Here is a 24,553-nt window from a genome sequence, read left to right as displayed (position 1 = left end):
ACCATTTAACCTCAAAACATAACTTTTCCAAAGCAGAAGCATGAAGATTGGCTATAACAGAGCAAGTTCAGCCATCTCATTCCAATGAGGATGATATGTACATAATGGACGTCAGTGAAGTTGATTCAGTATTAGATTTTTTAGGAGAGCAGGATGAGGACCTAAATCCAAGTGAATTTTACTCTTGTATTAAGGACTTCGATTTTAACATTTTCACCGCCACCAGAATCAACAAAGCCTCGACTATGCATGGCCCCATTACCAAACCTAGGGCGCCCCTGGGTCAAACATGCGGCGTGGGGATACTTGTCGGCCTCTGCCGCGCCATTTCTAGTTTTAATTTTAAATTGTAGTTGACCTTGATTTATTTTTAAAGCCTGGTTTCAATACATCAACTATATTGTGCAATACAAACATCACACACAAAGCTATCTTGGGATGTAGGTTGTGAGACGCAGACCTCATGCAGCCATCGTTTGCAAACGTCGGATGATATCCATTTTAATGCCGTGCGGGTCTTTACAGTGGAGTGAACGAGTCGCACAGATATGTTTGCCGCACTCCATGAATCAGAAGTCTGTGTTTCACGACTAGTCTCGATAAACTGAAACATGGGCCTGTCGCAACATTGTGGGATGCTTTTTCCTGACCAAACATTCGGCAGTCTGGAAATAAAGTAAAAGTCATTCATACATAACGTAAAAAACAACAACATTTGTTTGCAATAAGAAAAGTATTATATTCACTTGATTAAGTGTTCACAAAAAATACTATTTCTGAAAATAAAATTGCAAGAACGATAGTTTGACAGTGAAAAGTATTCATGTTTTATGCATCATAAATATACAATCACATTAAGACACAAAAAAACTACTTTTTATACAAAATAATATAATGGAGCAAAGAGAATGCTGTATTTCATTATATGACACATTAATATATAAAAATATGAGTAATCTTCTTGTTTAACCTAATTTTCAGGGTTATTTGACAAAAGTGGGACTCTATAACACAGTTTGAAATATCATGACCTTTATAAATTAAAGGAAAATGCAAGGCTCTAAAAACCAATGCACCAACAGAAAGGTACGATGATTATATTCTACATTCTCTCATTATTTTGTTGAATAAAAGTTAATGAAGATCTTTACTAAGTAAACTAGAGCTTTGTCACAGACGTGATGTATACCCCCACGTGCCGCATTGACACAGACTATTTTGCATGCTGTCTTTACAAAACAAGAGAATTAAATTTATGGCGATTTTTTAGAATTATAATGCCATTATCATTTATGGCCATTTCGACTTTTGAAATCTTGAATTCTTTCGCATGACATGCCGTCCAAATTTATGGCCATTTTTTTACTTGTGAACTCCAAGTGTGACCTAGACCTTGGAGTTATCGACATAATTCTTTCGCATGACACATCGTCCAATGACTGTGAACAAATGTACCAGGTTTTTTTTAAATCTCACAATAAATGACATAGTAATGGCCCGGACAAGATCATTTATGGCCTTTTTTGACCTTTGAACTCACAGTGTGAACTTGACGTTGCAGATATCGACGTAATTCTTTCGCGCGACACACCGTCCAATAATGGTGAACAAATGTGCCAAATGATTTTAAAATCTCACAATGAACAACATAGTTATGGCCCGGACAAGCTCATTTATGGCCATTTTTACCTTTGAATTCATGTTTTAAAGGCTTCATTTCCATCCCTTAGATACTGATGAGCAGCAAACAGCATAAAACCTGAACAGTCCGCAAGTGACTCGAGTTACTCGCAAGCTGTTCTGGTTTATGCTGTTTGCACACAGCCATTTTCACTTTGCTTCTGAGTGGGAAAGGGTAAAATAATTTATCTCCATCCTAAAAGAAATGTACTTTAAAAATGTACTTTACAACAAACATGAAGTAAATGCATGAAGTAAACATTGGACTTTCATAAAATGAAAGTAAGCGATTGAAACAACAGCATGTGGTTGGTTGATAGTTGCCAGGATAAAGCATTAGACATCCTTCTTTAACATCAACAGGCACTAAATGTTTATGTTACCCCAGTTCAAACAAATCTTAAGTTTGCGGATGACATAACCAAGCCATATCAATACATCCTAAGAGTGCAGTATAGACATAGAAACCTATCAAGTCAAAGAATGGAAGGTGATAGATAAATGAAGCCAACACAGAATCCAGACAAACAAATTGTAATTAATCCAAAGAATAAAATTAGCAAAATGATCTAAGAATTAACCCAAAGGATAAGAAATGAAGCCAAAGACTACTAAGCTTACAGATTTAAGAAAACAAATGAGGAATCCGGCTATGCACATTAATAAAGTATATAGCATAAACAAGAAATTCAGTAAGACAGTAAAAAAACATATAATAATACATAATCCAGTCAAATAATATGGTAATTCAGACAAAAAGGACGGATTTTAGATTCCATTGAAAGAATAGGGAATCCAATCCATGAATCCACTTAATAAGAAATCAAGTCAAAGATTAATAAAACCAGCTAGGAGTCACAGAATATGAAATACAGAATACAGTCAAAATTGCTAAATTGTATGAGAAATCAAGTCAAAGAATAAAGAATCCAGTCACAGAATAAGAAATACAATCTTGCCAAATAATGAGAAATCAAGTAAAAGAATACACACAATTAAGTGTCATTCAATAAGAATCCAACCAAAGAAAACAGAAAACAAACTGGCAAAGGATTAATGTAAACTACAACATTTACATACTGGCATACCATACAAATTAACACAAACATCAATACCTATACTATCATAACCCAATCATTATACAAAGTAATGATAGAGTCAATAATGCAATACTTCAATGGAAATTGTGACAGGGTCATTGTATTATTGTCATAAACCTGCATAGCTGGGTTATACAAACCTCTGCTGGGTCATGATACAACTTTGAAAAAGTGGTTGATGGTTTGTTTGACTCTTTCAGTGCTGGAACCAAATTTTGAAGGCCTTCCCGTCTGTAGATCTGCCGTGGAATCATATGGAATTCTATGGAAATCGTTAGATGGAATTCCGTGGAGTATTGGCACTAACTTTCCATCCGATTCCATGCAATCAATGGAAAAGTGAAAAAAAAACAGAAGAGGGACTTGATATGGGATGGAATTCCATAAAATGCCGTGGAATTCCATAGAATTCCGTGGCATTCCATATAATGCCGTGGAAATCCATAGAATGCCGTGGAATTCCATAGAATGCCGTGGAATTCCATAGAATGCCGTGGAATTCCATAGAACGCCGTGGAATTCCATAGAACGCCGTGGAATTCCATAGAACGCCATGGAATTCCATAGAATGCCGTGGAATTCCATAGAATTATATGGAATTCCGTGAAAAGATATGGAATTTAATAAAAAGCTGGAATAAAATAGAAAAAAACAGATTATAGATCAAAGGCATTTTATCGATTTTGAAAAACAAATGTGAATGTAACTAAAAGTTTCATCATAGAAGTTAAACAAGAACAAGATCTGGCATCAATCATTAACCACACACATGCAGTCACAGTACATATTCAAAAATGAGTGGTTTTACATTTTCATAAAGTACCAACTCTCTTAACCACAGGCATGCATGCACACATTCAGAAACACATCCATAAACATGCCCGCATATACAGGTGAGAAAAGAAAAACTTATAAAAGGCACAATATAAAACATAGAAGTAGAATTTTACATTTCTCTTATGACAAGTATACTTCCTTTCTAACATATGTTCATAAACACACACAATTACATGCACACACACATCACGCACAATTGTTCTAGAGTTTTTCTCATAAGTTTTAACGTTCAACAACTGTTCCTTATTAATTCTAGAACACTTTCAGTATGATAACAGAAGTTCAGTTCTAGTTGATGTGTTCCAGTACAATTCTAGAAAAGTTCCGAAGGTTAACTTCAAAAATATTTAAGTCTGAAACCAACTTTCTAGAAAACAAATTCCCATGCAGACAACCAGTATTCAAGTACTGAGCATAGTTAATAATAATACATAACAAATTAACAACTGTTGTAAATTTGTTATTTATTATACTATGCTCAGTACTGTTGAACACGGACTTTATTCAATTATCCAAGTTTCAAATTCCTAAATTAAAAAAAACACAAATAAATAAAGACAAAAAACAAACACAAAATACAATTCACAAAATAAATAACTGGTCTTTTTTATACAAGAAGTAACCGAAATAAAACATGTCACTAGCCACAGACTGCCAGGCTTAACACAGAGGCTAGTTTTTAGAAATGTTTGTACAAGTCTTCCACTGCCATTTTCCTTTTCTTCTGAGAATATTGAACACCAGTCACTGCCTCCGGGTCGTTTTTGGTATGAGGTACATTGTATACTGCTCACATGTGCTCTACAGAATAAAAAATCATAAAAATGTCTAAAGCAAAGAGTTATTTACATTCAAACTATAACAAGAGATTGCAAAGCAATATGGTCCCCTACCTGTTAAACTTCACTATTTTTAGTTTGTTAAATATATTTGTTGCCATAGCAACCAGAATTCTTGCATTATAAACAACATGAAATGACGTGCAAAATGTCCTTATTGTCATCTGTTCATGTTTCAAGTTTCATGAAAAAATACTTAGAACTTTTAAAGTTATCACAGGATCCAGAAAAGTGTAACTGATTAAGACCAATATATTGAATTCCAAGACAAAATACTTTCAGGTGGTTAACATAAAATAACTTATCTAGCCCAGGGCATGACAATATTTACCATGAATTTGTGGCCCTGTAAGTCCTCTAGGTAAATGCGCTTAAAGAGCCGCTTTGCTGTTAGATTATTTCCCTGCCAAACTCTGCAGTATCTTCCATCAACTGGTCAATGGTAATTAAAGCACATAATGAAAATGTGTAGGGAACGTAATTCATGAATTGTTTTAAATATTAAGTTGTTAAATGGTCTTTAGAAAGAGAACTTAAAACGAAGTGAATACATCGCAAAGCACTAAGCATAACTTAATTTGTTGGTATGATTAGTATAAATTTAATATTGCTATAAATAGAATGATGTGTAATTCTATTGGTATGAAAATGCACACTCAGATACCTAAAAACCAATTCCATTGGTTTAATTTTTTATTTACAAGCAAATACGTTGAATTGATATCCCCCGCCAATATGCTTCTGGACACATAAGTATTATATTTGACACTCAAACAAGCATTTTTTAAAGATACAAAGCGCCATAACCCCGTTTTTAACAGATGGTGTACAATTCCATTTGGCGTTCATCATCCTCTTATCCATGTATATATTCTCGAACCAGGTTTCAATGAAATCCGCCAAAGCACTTCCAGGATATGGCTACGGACGGATGGAAAGACGGACAGACGGAAGGATGGAAGGACGGACAGACAACGCCAAAACAATATCCCTCCGCCTATGGCGGGGGAAAATAATAAACATTAACACCATTAATGAGCATTGAGTGCTCACCATGCACAGTACAAAACTTCCTTAGCCTCAGTTCCATAACCTTGCATAATAAAATTCCTATACTACATTCAACGTTATTAATTTCTCCACATAGGTCTTATTACTTCCTTTTTCAACCTGCAAACTCCACTAAGTGAAAATTTGGTGAAAATATGGGTGACAGCTGCTTTTAAACTAATATTTGCCATACTAAAACCTCAAATATCACATAAAAAGGTCTACAATAATGTCATAAGAAGATTAAATTTAAAGAAATATTTAGAAATAATAAAAAACACAAACCTTCAGTTGTTGTTCTATTCCTAGACAGACTGCTCAAACACTGTATGCATCACTCTTTAGCAATATTTCATGTCACTTTCCAAATGATATAAATACATAAGTATTTTAAGAAAGTGTTTTTAATGGAAAAACTCATGAACTCTTCTGTTTGTTAAATTTCTTTAACTTTATTTTAACAAGTTTAACCAGTACATTGTTCACCATGTTTCATGTTTCAATCTAACAGGTAAACTTTCTGTATTTGAATTCAGCCAATTAGAAAAGGCTGTTATATCTTATAACCAATAGATTTGCAGCAAACATACCCAACATCTGATGCAAAGCACACGTTGGGGTTATCAGATAGATTGTTATTTGACAACCTGGACTGGCTGAGTTTGATATTGAGAAAAAACAGTGTGTATACCACTTGGACAGGGTTAAGGAATTTTAACTTGTAGAAATTGCTTTGAAAGTAACAACTACTCCTACTTCTGCAGAACTACTACTTTAATTACTACAGCATCAACAACACCACCAACAACAGCAGCAACAATAACAGCAGCAACAGCAGCAGCAACAACAGCAGCAACAACAACAGCAGCAGCAACAACAACAGCAGCAACAACAACAGCAGCAACAACAACAGCAGCAACAACTGCTACTATTGCAACAACTGCTACTACTGCTACTTCTATTGCTACTACTATTGCTTCAGAAACTGTTAATGGTACTATTTCTACTACTACTTTTGCCACCACAACCTCTACTGATATAAAAAACACTACTGCTACTACATCAATTACTACAACAACAACACCTACTACAACAACAACAACTACTACTACTAATACAGCTACTACATCTACAACAACTACTACTACTGCTGCTGCTGCTGTCGCTACTATGAAGTCTATTTGGCTATTTGTAAGTGTAAGGTGTTCTATATGTGTTCTAATTCCCCATTAGAACTTTTGTAGAACTTACTGGTTCTTAAAGCATTCTAGATGTGTTCTAGAACTACATTTTAAAACATTTTTAGAAATTTCTTGACCATATTTTGTCCTTGAAATGTTCTAAAAAGGTTCTTGAAATTATTGGAACAGTTTCAGTCCTAAGCCATTTTCCACAAATGTTCTGGATTTATTCTAAAAAAACTGTTTTGGAACAATTCCAGAAAATACGTTTTAGAACACAAATATGGAACAGTTCCAGAACTGTTCCAATTTCTAGAACAAATTTATATTTATCCTTATTGCATTTTCTTTTAAATACAAAATACATGATGCAAATAAATTCATACATGTATTAAACTACAAATACATTTCAGACAACCAGCGAAAATTTTCTAAGTTATTTTCCATTGATTTCCATCCAAGAAAATGTATAAGTTATTTTCCATAACGATTTCCGTTGAAAAAAATGGCTAAGTCCAACTTTCCATGGTGTTTTCCATACATTCCGTGGAAATGCATGGAATTTTAGTTGATATTCCGTGGAATTCCATAACAGCTTCAGATGGAAAATTGGCAAGTGGATGGAATTCCATCAAATTCCATGGATTTCCATCGATTTCCGTAGAATTCCGTAATATTTTCTATGGAAATCCATAGAAAAGTGCTAATGACTATGGCAGATCTACAGACGGGTTTGCAAACAGTTTGGATCCAGATGAGACGCCACAGAACGTGGCGTCTCACCAGGATCCAAACTGTTTGCTATTTTGATAGTATTTTTTGAAAAAAAAATCGAAGAAAATGTTAATTTAAGAAATTAAGCAGACAACATTTTAGCAGACGACAAATTTCCCAGCATGCAAAGGGTTGATCTTAAGTGTGTCATTTGCTTGATGGGACACCTTGCTAATACAAGACCTTTCATACATAAATTAATTACGGTTGGAAATAGATTAATTATCTAATTAGCGCTGACATATGATGCTCTCACATGCTAATCCCCAATTAGACAGGGTAGCGCATCAGTTTGGTTAGCTGATGAAGGCTATTTGTTGATGTAATGTTCTCAATCAAATAGTCATTAACCCATTTATGCCAAGTGGACTCTCCCATCCTTCTAGATTGGATCAATTTATTTCCAAAATTAGGGATGTCTAGTATATTTATTTCTATATTTAGAATATTTCTTACAGAAATTCCTTAAAGCAAACAGCGCAGACCCAGATGAGATGCCGCATCATGCGGCGTCTCATAAGGGTCTACGCTGTTTGCAAAGTCCTTTTTTTCAGGACGCTAGGCATAAATGGGTTAAAATTTTGTGTCATTGACCTATAAAAAATTTGTTTGATATTTGAGAAATTATAATAAACAAAAGTTATGTGTTTGTAGGGTATATATTTAATTTAATGTGATTGACCTAGAATATGTTTTAACATTTGTTCGGTAGAAATGCGTTTTAAATTTGATATATTTTGTATCATGTTTTGATGTATGATATATATTTGACGGTCGGCTACAAATGAATGGATAATAAGATATGATATGTTAAGAATTTCATTTATTTGAAAACGTTGAATAAATTAAAAGTTGCATAAATTTCATATATATAACGGATGGTTGCAACTGAATGTCTGATGATGGAGTTGTATGGATTGGTGAATTTTAGCTTATGCAATTTTATACCACTATGACATTCTTTACGGCCAATATGAATGCTGATTTTGAGGGGAATAATGAAAAGTGAGATGTTTGAGACTGCTGAGATAACTGATCACTATATCAGGGTTACAAATTGAAATGAAGTTCACACTGTATGGTTTCTATGTAGTAAGAGAAGCATTAAAATTTGAGTCGCGTTTTGGGAAAACTGGGCTTTGAGCATGTGCATATAGTCTTGTCCCAGAGCATGTGCGTATAGTCTTGTCCCAGATTATGGTTTGAGGGTTGGGTTGGAGCGTCCTCATGTGCGTATAGTCTTGTCCCAGATTATGGTTTGAGGGTTGGGTTGGAGCGTCCTCATGTGCGTATAGTCTTGTCCCAGATTATGGTTTGAGTGTTGGGTTGGAGCGTCCTCATGTGCGTATAGTCTTGTCCCAGATTATGGTTTGAGGGTTGGGTTGGAGCGTCCTCATGTGCGTATAGTCTTGTCCCAGATTATGGTTTGAGGGTTGGGTTGGAGCGTCCTCATGTGCGTATAGTCTTGTCCCAGATTATGGTTTGAGTGTTGGGTTGGAGCGTCCTCATGTGCGTATAGTCTTGTCCCAGATTATGGTTTGAGGGTTGGGTTGGAGCGTCCTCATGTGCGTATAGTCTTGTCCCAGATTATGGTTTGAGGGTTGGGTTGGAGCGTCCTCATGTGAGTATAGTCTTGTCCCAGATTATGGTTTGAGGGTCGGGTTGGAGCGTCCTCATGTGTGTCTAGTCTTGTCCCAGATTATGGTTTGAGGGTCGGGTTGGAGCGTCCTCATGTGAGTATAGTCTTGTCCCAGATTATGGTTTGAGGGTTGGGTTGGAGCGTCCTCATGTGCGTCTAGTCTTGTCCCAGATTATGGTTTGAGGGTTGGGTTGGAGCGTCCTCATGTGCGTATAGTCTTGTCCCAGATTATGGTTTGAGGGTTGGGTTGGAGCGTCCTCATGTGCTTCTAGTCTCAAGTGAGCTAAAAATATATCATGCAACGTTTTATCAGGCAGATATCAATGTGGTGGTATGATAAATTCTAATACACTGTGCTTTATGACTAAAATATCAGTAAATTACACATAGTTTGCATAGCATCTTGTTGAGATTTTTTCAAATCATATTATAAGTTAACAAATTGAATCTCAGCTCAGATATCCTTAGTTTGACCTATTAACAATTTTTCGACTCTTCGATGCCATCTGATCACAAGAAAAATCTGATTATTGAAAATAAAACATGTCCATTTTAGTGAAATAAGGGCTACACAGACCAAAAAATTGTCCTAAATTAAAAAAAACATTCTCTTTTTCAACACAGGTTTCAAGGTTATATGAAAACATACTTTTATTCATATTTCCTGGTTTAGCATTTGCAATAAGTACACTGAATACAAACAAAAAAGAAAATTAAGAGTATTATATCAAGATTTCTTTGTCCATTATAGAAAGGCATTACAGAAATAATACCGGTACATGTTTGTTTCTGTCTTTTCTCATCAAGATCGTTTTTTGTATACAGAGGGTAAACAGAATAGAGCTATCACTACAGGTGATACAAACATACCCTGCAATATTAAATACACAAATATAGACAAACATGTTTCATTGTGACTATAAACTATGTGAAAAGTGATATTTCATTTGAATGTGACATTTTAAGATGCTATCCCGCTTTTAATGATATACAAGGCGCCTACCAGGCTACTGAACACCTGAATATATGCTATCCAACTGAAATAAATCCACCTATCCTAAACGAATTAACATAATTGATGTGGTATGTGATATCAAAATTATATGACAGAGTTGTTAATGGTATCATATTAACACCAAAAAAATGTTATTTTTTAATTCACCACATGACATGGCAGTAAAGTTTTATTGGACTGAAAAGAGATTATAGCTGATATGGTTACGAAATGTTAAATTTTTATATCATTATAAATGTAAATTTAGTTACCACGGGAATATCATGTTTCTTTGTATGATAAATACCCTGCTTTGGAATTTGTTAATTCCATCTTTCAATTGAATCACATAAAATGAAAATGAAATACATAACAAAATATTAAGAAAAAAGCAAGTGTTATACAGAGGATAAAACCCCTTTCCATAAACCCCTTTAAAAAGCTATGTGCACTAATAAGGTATAGTAATTATTACTTGGCATACAGAATGTAAACACTGAAAAGGGGTGTAAACAAACCAGAGCTGTCCCAAGCCATCTTTGTGACCTTGACTGTCCCATCAAGCTTTTTATTACTGCCATTAAGTTAGCATAAATGTAAAATTGTATTCAGTCCATTTTTGGTGGACAACTTTATGCTTTGGATTAAGTCTGATGTTTCCTTATTTCAGCCATTTCTCAAACAAGTGAATAAAAAGGAATATGAAATACACGTACAATAAACTATAACACTGACAAGTTGACATGAACACGCTATTATTATGCAAATCACATAAACTGGTTAATTAGCTGAAATTGCATGTTGAAATGAATTTGTTTAAATTAGCAATAACACATGATCTATATGACATCAAAATATATCATTTTTGCAAACCTGAAAATAATACGCTGTAATTATTATTAGGGAGACATGCCTTATGCGTGACCATTTTTAAGTTTCGCCAAGCTGTATAATGCTCAAATATGACAACTGACATCTAAGTGTTAACCTTTAAGGGAACATGAAAGAGGTTTCTACCTGTAACTGTTAAACACATTTGGCAAGTTATTTAAGAAGTGCATAATTACTATTGAAGTATCAGTTTGGATTGACCATTGACCTTTTAGTCTGATTTTGAGCCGGGAACATGGGTCTTAACACAAACTGGTGAACATTTGTTGTCAGTTATTGCTCCATTAATGACAAAGTAACAGTTTGGACAAATTTTACCTTCGACCTGTAAGTGTGCCCTTGACCTTTAAGTAAGGTAGACAGGTGTTACATGTTAAACACCGCCTCCTAATGATGGTCTTTTGTAATTATTAATTTTAAAATTGCATGCTGAATGATGTGCTGAATGATGTAGTTACTGTCTGTACAAACCCGAACACACACATACATACAGTAACAGACACACAAATGTGCACTCATACACTCAACCATTTTTACAAATAATTATCGTTGTTTCTGAAGATGTCTCAAGTAAAAAAGAAAAGAAAGATATGTCAAAGACATTACCCACGTAAACCATCTATTGCTTTGTCAGAGGCTTTGCAAATCTGCCATGGTTTAGTGCATGTGCAAATAATTCAGGAACATTTACATAACTTCGATTGAAAATTGTGTCATTTTACATCTACATTTAGTGGTAATTACATATTTTAAATCAAGCACTTAACAAATTTAGAAATAGTTCACTTCACAGACAATTGGATGAACAGTAAAACTGCCATATTCCACCCTACTGGGGGCAACAAACAAAAATTGCACTGGGGGTTCAAAACCCAGGACAAAAAGAAGCAAATACTAAAACATAACCACTAGACTTGCCTGCCCTGAGGGTTCAATACCCAGGACAACAAGGAGCAAATACTAAAACATACGGAATCCTGATAGTGCCATATATAATCTTGCACTTCTTTCATCAAGGGCGAAACTAGAAACACGAAGCGATACTTGATATTTTTCTTGACAGTCGCGGCGACCCACGATATTTTTCTTAAAAGTCGCGGCGACGCACAATATTTTTCTTGACAGTCGCGGCGACACATGATATATTTAATTCGATATATCGACCTTGTGTAGGTGATGATGATGTGGTCGATCTGGTTCTGGGTCCTGCTGTCTGGTGATGTCCATGTAAGTTTGTGGATCTCCTTGTGCGCGAACAGGGTCCCTCCTATGACCAAGTCGTTCTGTTGGCAGAATTGACTAGTCTCTCCCCGTTGTTGGTGATCACATCCACTCCATGTCTTCCCATGGTCCTCTTTTTGTCTTTGTTGTCGCAGCAAACCTTAGCATTGAAGTTGCCGAGCAACATCAGCATGTTGTGTTGGGGGATGTCCTTCTTGACAGTCGCGGCGACCCACAATATTTTTCTTAAAAGTCGCGGCGACGCACAATATTTTTCTTGACAGTCGCGGCGACGCATGATATATTTAATACGATATATCGACCTTGTGTAGGTGATGATGATGTGGTCGATCTGGTTCTGGGTCCTGCTGTCTGGTGATGTCCATGTAAGTTTGTGGATCTCCTTGTGCGCGAACAGGGTCCCTCCTATGACCAAGTCGTTCTGTTGGCAGAATTGACTAGTCTCTCCCCGTTGTTGGTGATCATATCCACTCCATGTCTTCCCATGGTCCTCTTTTTGTCTTTGTTGTCGCAGCAAACCTTAGCATTGAAGTCGCCGAGCAACATCAGCATGTTGTGTTGGGGGATGTCCTTTGAAACACTTTGAAGGCGTCGTAGAATGCATCCTTGTCCTCTTCTTCTGCGTCGTCTTCTTCATATATAGAAACTTAATAGCATTGATTTTAAAGGTTTTGTAAGTATGATTTAAATTACAGTAATTAAACAATTGCAATATCAAAGCTACTAATTCACAAAAATCTGACATGCAAATTGCACATAAAGTTATACAAATAAAATGTTGATAAGTTTCCAATTCTTATTGGAATGGGTTAAATAAACCATTGGCTAATTTGCTTAAATATCATATTGAACATTATTCAGCTTAAAGGAAACATAATAAAACAAGAAACCGTCGGAGACCGGTGATCAATGCTCCCCAAAGGTTTTTTTTGTCACAATATTGCACTATATATTCAGATAAAAGGAAACGTCTTGAGGGCACAGTAGTTGCTTTATAGAAAATTTCAAAGGGCGATAACTCTGTGAATATACATCCGACCAGACCCCGCTAATAATACGCACATCTCTTCTTGGTAGTGAAGCTTCCCATAAAGTTTCATTGAATTACGGTCATTAGTTGCTGAGAAATAGCCCGGACAAGAATTGCACTATATGTACAGTTAATGGAAAATTTCAAAGGGCCATAACTCTGTGAAAAATCATCCGACCAGAACCCGCTGATAATATGCACATCTCCTCTTGGTAGTGAAACTTCCCATAAAGTTTCATTGAATTCCGGTCATGAGTTGCTGAGAAATAGCCCGGACAAAAATTGTGCACGGACGGACACACAGACGAACAGAAGAAGCGGCGACAATATGCTCCCCCCAAAATAAATTTTGGGGGAGCATAAAAAATGTTTGTGGATATTTGAGCATGTCTATTTCACACAAAGGAATCTTCTTTAGGTGTAAAATATCTCATTTGTTGAGCTATTCAAAATCCTGTGGGGAATATTGAATAGTTTTAAAACATTATACAAACTGGTTGGACCATAGAACATTATTTTGTTCCCCATAAAGCTGTTTGAAATGTTTCTGAACTAAAGGATTACAGTAGCTTAAAGGGGTATACATGTAATAACGCTGTTTTTAATTTACTATAAACCTTATTTAAGCAATACATATTCTCTCTTTTCAAGCAGAAATTTATAATGAAACATTGTTATATTTATGAATTTTTTTAGACAAGATTGAAAAAATGCCCTTTATCACTCACCTGGGTAATGGGGCATGGCCAAAATTTACCCCGGGGGCATGTTTTCAACAATTTTTTTTTCTCAAAAAGCCAAAATCTGAGGCCTACACCATTCATCAGAAGTGTAAAGAGTACAATGCATTATGGGACACAACTTTCATTGGACGAGCAAATTTTATTTAGATTAAATGCAATACGATCATGTACAAATAATGTTTTATTGTGTCATACAAATTATGAAAAAAAAGTGCTTCCTGGGGACTTTCTGATAACCGTAACGGGTAAAAATGAAAATGAATATCTGTTAACAGTTACACTGTGTTAGCATGTATATAAATCATCTTCATAATTTCATTTATTTTTCTTACACATACAGCTCTGATAGGGAATACATGTAATAAACACTGACTCTTTAGTTTTTCACAACTTTATTGGCATTACACAACAGATAAACACCAATTAGCTGTCGAAAGTGGTTTAACCTCTAGACAGTTAAAAATCTAAAATTGGTGAAACGGACAAATAAAGCAATGAAGCTGTGATCGTCGCTATCTTTGTACCGGATTGCTGAATTTTGAATTTCAGATTGTCAGTTTGCGAAGTCATTTTTTGCCATTTCCCCATCGGCCGAATATTTATTATTTCGGTTATTTACAATGTATCCTAGTTTGCGGAATGCATATTTCCAATTCCCATGTTGCCGACTCCTTTTCATCGTGAAACAAGGTGAATGACGGCCAAACAACGCGGTAAGTAGCGTGTCCATCACCCGGGAAGTGTCACCCATCGAGAAAAAAGAACACTGCTGACGGGCTTTTTGTTTAAGTACACTGTGTCTGTACTGTAGTCAGGCAAATATAAAATATGGGCTCTCAGTTGTAGTGACAGCCATTTTGTAAAAATGTTTTTTGTCACTTTGACCTTGACCTTTGACCTAGTGACCTGAAAATCAATAGGGGTCATCTGCGAGTCATGATCAATGTACCTATGAAGTTTCATGATCCTAGCCATAAGCTTTCTTGAGTGATCATTGGGAAACCACTTTACTATTTCGAGTCACTGTGACCTTGACCTTTGACCTAGTGACCTCAAAATCAATAGGGGTCATCTGCCAGTCATGATCAATGTACCTATCAAGTTTCATGATCCTAGGCATAAGCCTTCTTGAGTTATCATCCGGAAACCATTTTACTATTTCGGGTCACCGTGACCTTGACCTTTGACCGAGGTCCTCAAAATCAATAGGGGTCATCTGCGAGTCATGATCAATCTACCTATGAAGTTTCATGATCCTAGGCCTAAGCATTCTTGAGTTATCATCCGGAAACCACCTGGTGGACGGACCGACGGACAGACAGACCGACCGACATGTGCAAAGCAATATACCTCCTCTTCTTCGAAGGGGGGCATAAATATGAAATGACATTGAAATCCTTCTAGGAATGCACAAATTACAGAGATGATACTAATTTCATACAGAATACTCACACACATACACACACAAGAACTCAGAATTAGAGGTAAGGTGTGACTAAAATATGCCCTCCTCAATAATGGCCAAATGTTCAAACAAGTTCGTTAAATTGCTGATCACCAGTGGATTTTAAATTGAAAGTTTCAGCTATGGTTCTCATATTGCAGCCATTACTAGTCAAAGGCTTCGAGTGATTTGGAAGGTATGATATGAAAGAAATTCAATTTATTGTAGATCTTTTTCAAATTGCCTGACACTACACTCACACAAAGAAATTTGCGGAGCGATTATATCTTATAAATATATTACAATGTTCAGGTATTCAATGGGTAGGGTAATCTGATTATACGAGCTATTGAAGCATGGGTACTGAATAATTTTTAAATGTCATAATTGGACCAAAGAACATTTTTAAGGCATAGCATGTCCATTATAATTATTTAAGAGTGTTATCAGTTCAAGTCATCAAATAAGCAATGTCAAGTTTGTGCCATTAGTATTGTCAGAGAGAAATATGTTAATAGATCTGTTATTCAGCTTTTAAAAATGTATTTCACATTCCAATAAATCTAAGTTAAATTTTATACTCCATGTACATTTCTGTTTTGCAAAATTATTGTAAAGCTATTGGTTGGTCACAAGTGATACATTATCTTGTGCTTCTAAATTTCTTAATTTTATAATCATACATGTACTTCACATATTTATACATAAACCATAAACTGCAATAATGGGGTTAGACTTTACCATGGTTTTAGATAGAGTTTACCTGTCTGAATATTGCTGATCTAACAGTAAGTGGTTATTTGTTGGAAGAAAGTGTCAAGACAAGGAAAATAAATGAATGCCAGAATTTGTGTATGGATATCAGTATGTAATATCTGAATACTATAATGATAACTATATAAATCAGTTTTGATAGCCGAGATATTAAGTCTTGTTTGTATATTCTTTTAGCAAAGATCTTTAATAAGTAATAAGTCATATATAATAACTGTATATTCAAAACAAGAGGGCCATGATAGCCCTGTATCGCTCCACTGTTTTTTCTTTGCGAAAAAAAACGTGCAATGCGCATGGGTTGAAATGTACTCAAGCATGTGACTTTCTCTTTCTATCCCTCGTCCCACTGGGGGTTTAAAGTTGGAAGGGTGAGCATTTTTATAAATGGAAAAAGTTACTAGCGTGTTAACTAAACAGACTTAAAAGCCCGGGAATTGTTGCACAGGTCCTTTGCTTATAACGTAGGTACATTTATCTCTCCAAAAGATATTGTCGTTCTTTCTATTTCACATATTTTTAGACGCCGACGATCAAATCTACGCATTTGATTTGAAACAGATTCTCAAGACCCATAGGAATGAAAATGCCTTAAACCTTTACCAAACGACACATTTTGGACTTTCCCAATTTGAAAGAGGTTGCAGATGTCAATTAAATTAAAATGGAATATGAAGGAAATGATCAGGTAGGGTAGAAATAATTGTGATAAAAGGAGAAATTGCTCATCAACCCACACATCCCTTAGACCAACAGGCCTGAGAATATTATGATAATCTAAAGATTATTTCTTTATATTTATAAATGTTTTTAATTAAGTAATACATTTGACTTCTAAGATCAATTCATAACTTATATTAAGAAAATTTTAAAATGGTCAGAAATATGTATGGATTGTTGAGCAATTGACAATCATATCCACAATTCATGAGTCACGATTCACAAATGGAACAATGAATCATTAGTTATTAAAAAGCAGCATATACGATAGTTAAGAACATTGCACTTCATTAATTTCAACACCTTCTCTTGGATACAAAGTTTGAGTTTACCTTGCAGTATCATATATTGACTTTTCTTGAAATAATTATGTTCATGGAAGTTGTGTTTTTAAAATCAATAATATATTATTAAACTGGTTTTAACACTACAAAAAAAGACATGAAATTAACATGTCATCCAAAATATTTTCATCAAGATATATGGTCACTTTCAACATATTTAAATAAAACCCGACTTTTTTCAGTTTGTAAGAAAAACATTCATAACACATATGTTCTTACTTCAATGCCTTTGTAAGCAGTCACCATCTGACCTAAAATGGCACTAAATTACAGGGTTTTATCTCATGTTTGTAGGGTTGTGCCTTTTCTTACTTTTTTGTAGTAACATCATACAAAAAAACAAAGGGCAATATCTCTTATTTAAAAAAGTGTAGGGGTATGGTTCTTGTGCATGGAGCTTCTCCTTATTAATATCTATACGCCCATGAAGTTTCATGTTGAAAACTTGTATCATATCTGAGATATAGCCCTGAAAAGTTACATCATACAAAAACAACAAATGGCAATAACTCTCATTTAAGAAAGTAAAGGGTTATGGTTCTTGTGCACGGAGCTTCTCCTTATTAATATCTATACGCCCATGAAGTTTCATGTTGAAATCTTGTATCGTGTCTGAGATATAGCCCTGAAAAGTTACATCATACAAAAACAACAAAGAGCAATAACCCTTATTTAAGAAAGTGTAGGGTTATGGTTCTTCTACACGGCACTTCTCCTCATTGATATCTATAAATTCATTAAGTTTCATGATGCAAATTCTTATAATTATAGTTTCTGAGATATAGACCTGAAAAGTTTGTGATGGACGGACTAACAGATGACAGACTGACAGACAACACCAAAACTATATCCCTCCGCCTTTGGCGGGGGATAAAAATGTGTCAAGTCCTTGTTTACTTGACTTTGTGTTATTCTGTGATACATATATAAATTGCATTAAACGTAACAAGAAAACATTGCTTCTAAACAAACATTAATTTAACTAAACAATTAATACTGTGTGTCAGAACTGTGTTATCTAAAGATAATTGTTATTATTGCTGTTAATTGAGTACTTTATGAAAATAAACACTAAAATAATCAACACTTTGTGAGTTGCTTTTGCGCGTCTTCCGAACTACGAACTGCGTCTCAAACACCAATCATCCACTGTGGCATAATGTATGTTCTATTATTTGTGTGACACACATATTGACATTTTCTAAACTGTATTATATAAAATTTCATTAAATATTAATTATGGTTTTGCTATACATGTATTGCAAAATGTCAAATGTTTGTTGTAGACTTAATTAGACTAATACCAATTGAAGTCTGTGTTGTTTTCACACATTTAAAAATTATCAATTTTACAGATTTTTGAAATAAAGTAGCTATTTAACATAACAAGCGGGCCATGATGGCCCTTAAGAGCTCATATGAGTTCACGGACACAAATTTACCTGATAGAAGGCATGAACTTAGTAAAAGAAAAATATGATAGACCTAAAAAAAAAAGACGTGTTCATAAGGCACAGTTGCCCCCACATTCCACTTTTGTCGCAAAACTACGCTTATGTCAAACACAACCTGTTAATAGCCATATTTGACTATTGACCTGTAAGTGCGACTTTGACCTTGGAGTTCAGCCTTCTCATGTTAGCCATTTGTAAGCATTAAATTTTGGAAGTCCCAGGCATAAAATTGCACTTCAATGCTAAGAGTATAATTAAACCATTACAATGTATCACATTATAATAAATATTAATTTTTAATTTAATGTGTTTTGAACAAATGTACGTGGGTCATTCAAAAGTTGTTGTCTGGTAACCTTTTGTTGATTTAGTTATTCCAGGGTATAATCTACATGTGCGTCTCACGTCTATGACGCACAAATTAATATCGAAATAGACGCATCGTTTTGAAATATGTGCGTCCACTCGGACGCATTGCTGAACTGTATCCATTACTGCATACGCGAATCACGATAAGCACAAACCATCTTGTGTATGAGTCAAAAGTGTAGCAATGAACGCTGAGTTAAATTAACCGAATGAGGCTTGAAGACTCCAGCAAGTCTTTTGATTGGCTCTAGTCGAGCCGCTGATGTATAATACAAACTAATTAGAATCTACCTTTTAAATAGAATGTGTTATGATATTTTCTCGAATCCCCGGATGAAAACCTGCTTTAACTTTGTGTAACTTAGTCATATATAATACAGAAAAAATGCCTCCGAAACAAGGTGTTGAAGCTTAATCCAAAACAAACAAATCTGGCAATACCTTATATTTCTGAAAGTTTTATTGAAGTATAAAATTGAAAATTGCCTTTTACAAAAAATGTCACGCAAAACCAGTACACTTGGGGCAATTTTAAGGATATTGTTCAATATATTTTGTTAATGAAGCAAGTTATTGAGAAGAATTTTCACATTTAAGTTAATCACATGGAAACACTTCTGTAAGATAGAAAAAGAACTCAAACATGCTTAATGGTATGAAAATAAATGCATGTTTTATTAAGGCTTCATTATTTTTTAAATCACCCATAGGATATGATGCGGCATTTGTCTTTACGGAATATAAAAAATATCAATCATTTTTACCCGGAACTTGGCGCTGTAATAAATTTGCTATTCTGTGTGTTCTTTTACCAAGCTTGATTAGGAATTTTTGAAAACGCGCAATGGAGATTTTCTTTCACCATTAAAAATAATAGTTCACGGATTCAAACCATAATACCTGATTAATATGTTGCTACAGTGGATTCCTGTTCTTAGCATACCATGTCAGCAAAAATTATGCTAATAACAGGAATATGCTATTAACAGGAACACACATTTTAGCATAAATATAGCAACTGGGGGCATACAATAAGTCAAATCTGTTAATAATTGATCGTCAAAGTGAAATGTAAATGCAACATTGTATATGATTGATGTTTAAGATAACTATTTATCAAATGGAATTGTATTCTAAGGTATTTGCATTTGCATTTGAGCATTTTTTAGCAGATTTAAAGCATATTTTCTTGGCATTCTGAGAATGTTCTATATGCTATAAAGACTTTAAGTGAATTCTGAATATTGGGGTTAAAAATTATGCTATTAATAGAAGAAAAATAAATTAAAATATAAGAATTAATCTGTGCTTTGACATTCTATATGCTAATAACATAAATATGCTATTATCAGGTATGCTAATAAGTAGAATCCAAAAATTATCCTTCAGTCTGACAGAATTTCCTAGCCTGTCAGACCAAACATCTGACAGATTTTTTTACATTTAGCGGTGTCTGACTTGGCTTCTCACTTTTGAGTTCATGATGCTTAATGTTTTAGATTCAACACTAGTTTCTTCAACCTCACGACACCAGAGTTCCTTTGATGCAAATATACTTAAGTGGTATTAAGGGATATATTTTTTTCCCTGCAAATTGCGTTTAGTTCCTCACATCTGGTTAAAAATAAACCTGTTACCCTCCGATTGACTGTCAATTTATACAGCAAACTCCAATACATATTCCTGTTTGTATTCTTGTATGAAAATGTCCACAACATATGGGCGTAGTTATATGGGGACTGAATATTCAAATACATGTAGGTTAAGAAGTACAGTAAATGACATGACAAAATGCTGTTAGGACATATCATCATCCTTAATTCTAAACCAGCTATACATGACATTATTCTTAAGAGGGGCATTTCAGAATAAAGATAAAAAGATACAAACGATTCGCAATGGAAAAATTATTTCCTGCAAATATTTTTTATCGAAATTATTTCCGTCAAGACATGTTGTACAATAGCATGCCATGGTTAAAATGAGTGTGTAAAACAATGCCTAAACTCTTTCTGCAAAGTTTGGGAAGTCTGCTTTAGGGACATTTAAATGGAAGGACAGATGAAAGGTAACTCATTATAGTGCCACCAATGTTATTATTATGCAATTTTTTCGCAGTTCAGAGCTGAAAATAACATCCCAGAACTTAATTATCCACTGCCAAGTTATTCAATAAATAGTAAATTGTAAACATTTCAATTATGAACTGAGGAGCTGCGCCATGAGCGCATGATACGCCCGTCGTTCGCCAATGAAGTAGTAAGGTAATAAATAACCCTTTGAATCATTTTTTTACTTCAGTTTATTTGTATTTGAATACATGGTTTATTTTATAAGTACATGAGCATGGAGCGCCGTCTCCTTGACATTCATACCATATCTTTTTTTGAGTATATGTATGCATTTCTTTAGAGGATATGGAGTTGAAGTAAACCTGTTATAGATATTTGACGTAGCGTACGACATTAACAGACGGACGGACGGACGGCTACGGTAGGACATTCAATGAAATCACGAAATTTTGACGAACAAAGTCCCATAACTCTGGAACGACAATTCAGAATTCCGTCAAAAACGAAAGGGGATCAGGGTTTATCAATATTAAGATTGTGTTGAAATTTGAAAAAAATCCATCGAAGGATATTTGAGCTACAGTAGGACATTCAATGAAATCACGAAATTTTGACGAACAAAGTCCCATAACTCTGGAACGACAATTCAGAATTCCGTCAAAAACGAAAGGGGATCAGGGTTTATCAATATTAAGATTGTGTTAAAATTTGAAGAAAATCTGTCAAAGGATATTTGAGCTACAGTAGGACATTCAATGAAATCACGAAATTTTGACGAACAAAGTCCCATAACTCTGGAACGACAATTCAGAATTCCGTCAAAAACGAAAGGGGATCAGGGTTTATCAATATTAAGATTGTGTTAAAATTTGAAGAAAATCTGTCAAAGGATATTTGACGTAGCGTACGACATTAACAGACGGACGGACGGACGGACGGACAGACAGACGGATGGACGGACAGACGCGGGGTATACCATAATACGTCCCGTCATAGACGGGCGTATAAAAACTAAAAAACTTGTAATTCAGACACAACTCACATTTTACCTGTTGTTAGCTTTGAACAAGCTAATTGGCCTCGGTGAAAAATAATTTACATTGAAATTGAGAAAAGTCCTCGAGAACTCAGTGCCCCAGATAATTATTTGGGAAATAGGGTTTTCAACCATTGATTTTGAAAAATAGGGTGATTTCATTCTTCATATAGAGTGAAATGAGTAATAAAAAATGCATACCTTAAAATAATTGCTGATTTACTTCCGTTGACGCTGCACACTTGTATTGATTCAATAGAACTGTAAACTATCATCATAAATTTTAATAAACTGATGTTTCCTAATATCTTTAATCCTTTAAACTGTCCATGATATAAACTTTAAAAAATGTCGACAATTTCTAACCAATGACATGCCTTTTTATACTTTTGACAGGTTTGTTAAGTCATCATGTTTTTTGGATGTCAACTCAACTGCTGTATACACAGTTTCTAACAAAATCGATAACACGAATGATTCGGCACTTATTGGCTCTTGCTTTCTTGATTCAAAAAAGTTTGCGATCGGCTGATATTTTGGCGCAACATTCTCGGACGTCTTTCGACCTCTCTTAGCTATTTTTATTTCGCATTGTAATAGAAACTGAAAGTACAGACGCTTTACAAATACATGCACAATGGGCGACGAATTAAGTCAGATTGAAAACGCATAGCGTTTGAATAACTATGACCGTTTGCTGAGCTTGCTGAATGTAAGCGTCACCGCGTTACGATAATAATTCCAAAGAGAAAATACCTAAAATGAGCAAATCATTTTTAATCGAAGTTTTGTATCGTTAATTTGACGAATTTGCGTAAAAGTCAAATTGGTTGCGTTTTCAATACTCATGATATTGTATTTCTTTGCATTTTTAAACATTTTAATAGGGTGAAAGACGCAGATACGCAGCTTATCTGGGGCACTGAGAACTGGTTAACAGACATGATATTTTGGATAATTGTAAAAGTTAGGACATGTATGGGGAGAACGAGAAACGTAAACAATGTTAACCAGAAAGGCACAATCACAGGCAATCGGCACCTGTGACGGAAGCAATTATTAAGAATCATTAAGAAAATAAATCGATAGAAACAGAGAACCTACACTTGCGCACCCATTGAGCAATTCTTATCAGTCATCGTCGTGATTTTCGCAAAAGTTTTAACAGCCGTTAGACATTTATGATCGATTTTCTTATTAAGCGAATGGCAACAATTTTTTGATCGACTAGTTTGCAGCCAAAATATAAAGCACTTACCGCGTGTCAATGTTAAACTTTAAACAGGTCGTCACATAAACTTGCAGAAGATGTGAAAAAGGCACCTTCATGGCAGCAGCCATTTTTTCCAAACAAACCAGTTTCGCACCAAAAGGCAAATATAACAAGAGTTCTGATTGGCTAATGCCATAATCTAAAAATAAATGCTGGTCGAGCAGGATTTTTCTGCACGAGCAGAAAAATGCTGGTCGAGCAGTAAATTTGATGCTCGAGCAGCATTTTGCTGGTCGAGCAGCATTTAAATGCTGCTCGAGCAGCATTTTTTTCTGCTCGAGCAGAAGTTAAAGTTTCGACCCCTTTGGTATCCCATAGTTTGATACTTGCTAAGAAGCCAACACTCAATATACATGCAGGTAACTGATATCTTGAAATATAACCAATGCTATTGAATTTGATTCCTTGTTTTGGGGCCAGTGAAACCCGTGTCACCAGCAAAGCTAGCAAGTTCGACTGGTTTGTAAAATTCATTTTCATTTAAATTTAAATATTCTATCGAAGTAAAAAAAACATGAACTAGTTTTCATTTTGTAGCATATTAATTTCCTTGTTCGGTTTTCATTTTAAATCAAACAGATTTTTTTTTCTGACACGAGGTCTGACAGTTTCGGGATTTATCCCAGACCTCAGCAAATTTTATCGGGAATGCCCGCAGTTAGACATCTTTTGCATGGGTTGATGACCACAAATCTATTGAAAACCAAAAGACTTCTGTACAAAGCCAAATTAAAACAAGAAGCGTCATAAGCAAAATTTATGTAAACTCAATACAACATAACCTTGCAGTTTCACACATGAGTACATTTTTAGTCATTCGACTTTAAACGTCTGTATAAACCATTGGACCAGTTTTAATTCCTGGGGAAACAAGAAACTGTCGGAGACGGGTGATGCTCCCCAAAGGTTTTTTTGTCACAATATTGCACTATCTATTCAGATAAAAAGAAACATCCAGTAGTTGGGGGGACAAGAATTATTGCACTAAATGTACAGTTAATGGAAAATTTCAAAGGGCCATAACCCTGTGAAAAATAATCCGACCAGAACCCCCTGATAATTTGCAA

The 24,553-nt window shown here is 34.9% G+C and overlaps 1 protein-coding gene across 2 annotated transcripts in view; it reads right to left on the bottom strand.

Moving 5' to 3' along the window:
• LOC127841132 (uncharacterized) overlaps positions 1-24,553 on the bottom strand; it is a 322,925-nt gene that overhangs the window by 51,775 nt on the left and 246,597 nt on the right. The gene's annotated exons all lie outside the window — the stretch shown is intronic.

This window comes from Dreissena polymorpha, chromosome 1, assembly GCF_020536995.1.
Source record: "Dreissena polymorpha isolate Duluth1 chromosome 1, UMN_Dpol_1.0, whole genome shotgun sequence".
Lineage (NCBI taxonomy): Eukaryota > Metazoa > Mollusca > Bivalvia > Myida > Dreissenidae > Dreissena > Dreissena polymorpha.
This window is presented reverse-complemented; position numbering and strand designations above follow the sequence as displayed.